Source organism: Haliotis asinina, chromosome 7 (genome assembly GCF_037392515.1).
Source record: "Haliotis asinina isolate JCU_RB_2024 chromosome 7, JCU_Hal_asi_v2, whole genome shotgun sequence".
NCBI classification, from domain to species: Eukaryota; Metazoa; Mollusca; class Gastropoda; order Lepetellida; family Haliotidae; genus Haliotis; species Haliotis asinina.
Genome location: NC_090286.1, coordinates 49,626,059 through 49,628,763, shown reverse-complemented (window position 1 = coordinate 49,628,763; position 2,705 = coordinate 49,626,059). Strand labels below are relative to the sequence as shown.

Here is a 2,705-nt window from a genome sequence, read left to right as displayed (position 1 = left end):
TGTTCTTCCCTGTGTGTAACAAGCGACAATCAACATATGAGCAGTGTCTCACGCTGCTATCATCCCTAAATCTAGATTAGAAACAGAGTATTTGATTGTCGACTTCGTAAAAGCAGCCATGAATGCAATTCAGCTACTACAATGCATGCCACTGATGTTTGTTTTGGACCTTTACTTCACAAACACTAAAACACAGAGCATTTTGCCCAACAAGTGCACATCCTAACACGACGTCCAGTGGAAAAGGTTCGGGCATGCAAAAAAAGGTTTGTTAACAAAGAAATGTAATACAACTAATCGTACGAATATACAGACTAGTAGTGTATTTTTTTTCATTGTGGCAATTCCACTGATTTCATCAAGCCATGTAAGCTGCTGTATTATGGCTGCTATGATACACAGGTTCTGTGAATACACCTTGTTCCTAACATGCACATAGAGTCCTTTGTGTACGTATTGACAGGTGAAATATACAGCTGGTAATCTGGAAGAATGTGCCGTCCAGGCATGTCATGGTGCGTTATCTTATAAAAACCTTTAAATAGAAGCACACTGTACCACTTTGAGCAGAAACACAATGAGTCTCCTAAGCGCTGTATTTATTGCTTTTGCTTTTGTGATCTGTGAGTGTGCAGAGAAACCTCACATAGTGTTTATCGTAGCTGATGACCTCGGATGGAACGATGTCGGATTCCGGAATCCTCAAATGATCACCCCTAACCTGGACAGACTGGCCAAAGCTGGAGTCGTCCTCAACTCTTCTTATGTCCAGCCTTTATGTACGCCCTCCCGAAGCTGCTTCATGTCGGGATATTTCCCTTATCACACTGGACTACAGGATAGCGGTATTCCGATAGACGCAGCAAAGTTTCTTCCTTCCAATTTGACAACAATCCCGCAGAAACTGAAACAACTTGGTTATGATGCCCATATGATTGGAAAGTGGCATCTTGGCTTTTGTAACTGGAAGTATACACCAACAGAGAGAGGCTTTGACTCCTATCTTGGATATTACTCTGGTGATGAGGAATATTATAGTCACATGGCTCAGGATCGCAACGGTACAGAGGGATTTGATTTTCACTTCAACAAGACTGCCTTTCGGGACGACAATGGAATCTACTCTGCAAATGAATTCACTAACAGGGCTTTACAAATCATTGAGGGCCATAACAACAGTAAACCACTTTATCTCTACCTCCCATTTCAGTCTGTGCATATACCTCTTGAAGTTCCAGCCAAATATGAAAACATGTACAAGAACATTGAAAACCCAAACAGAAGAATATATTGTGGAATGGTGACTGCGTTAGATGAAGCTGTTGGAAACATCACAAAGGCATTAGAAGAAAAAGGTCTCATGGACAATCTTTTGTTGGTGTTTACAACCGATAACGGTGGTCCTACATTTGTTGCTGCCAATAACTTGCCTTTACGGGGAGCCAAAAATACTCTCTGGGAAGGGGGAACGAAAGGAACTGGATTCATTTACAGTAAAACCCTTCTCAAGAAGACAGGCTACCTCAACACTGGAATGATGCATGCTGTGGATTGGTACCCGACATTGGTGGAGCTGGCTGGTGGAGAGAACACAGATCCAAACATGGACGGAGTCAGTCAATACGACATGCTCATCAATGGTCGACCGAGTAAGCGGAATGAGTTTGTCTACAACATCTATGACGAGAGGGAAGCAGCTGCAATCAGATACGGAGATCTCAAACTCATGCAAGGGAGCCCGGGAAGTCACAACGGTTGGGCTCCTTTGCCACATCTGGGATTTGATGAACGTGTCTATGAAGCTGATAACCAAACGTTCCCTCCCTTCATGCTCTACAACATTACTGCAGATCCAACCGAACACTTCGACCTCTCAGCCAAGTACCCTGATCTACTGGACATGATGAAGAAGAGGCTGGAAAACTGGAAGAGGTCTCGCGTTCCGCCACAAAACACTACTGCTGTGCCTGCAGCGAACCCAAAATACTTTGGTGGTATATGGAGTCCTGGGTGGTGTTGACTGTTCACAAAAAGTTTCAATGCATACATGTATATGAAATAGCAAAGGTCAAGTTGTCAAATTCAGTTTTAACTACCTCGAATAAAGACCGATAAATACTTTAGAAACATTTAAGTGAACATAGAAAGATTACTAGAATGAATCAAACAAAATAACGTTACCGGGATGTTTCCCATCACCACAAATGAGTGAGTGACGATGGTCTTACGTCTCTGTGTGCAATATTCCAGCAGTACCATGGGGGAGGGCATCACAAATGGACGTGACACACTGCACTAGTCTGGGATATCGAACCCGGGTCTTCAGCTTGACGAGCGAACGCTTTAACCACGAGGCTACCCCAATACCCCTACCAGAAATGAACCTTTGGTCACAGAAATATAGTTATCTTTTTCATAAATATGCATTCACAATATATTGTCCATACACGTCTGAATGGAGCCCTAACAATAAGAGATGTGTTATATATCGTTGAAGGCTTAGGGTGGTCTCATTAATTTTCGAGGCTTGCATAACAGACAACTAGCAAGTGTAAGACTGCGTAACCGTGTCACAGCGAATGTGTTGCCATCAATGTAAACGGAGACGAACGTAACGGATTTCATCGAACACTTACAACTAAAAAAGAATACACGTTAAAGACTCAAGACAATGCATGATATCTAAAAATATATCTGTTTCTGTA

At 42.5% G+C, this 2,705-nt stretch overlaps 1 pseudogene; it reads left to right on the top strand.

Annotated features, from left to right (window-relative positions):
• The first annotated feature begins 547 nt into the window (after window positions 1–547).
• LOC137291641 (arylsulfatase J pseudogene) lies at window positions 548–2,020 on the top strand (annotated as a pseudogene).
• The last annotated feature ends 685 nt before the right edge of the window (window positions 2,021–2,705 follow it).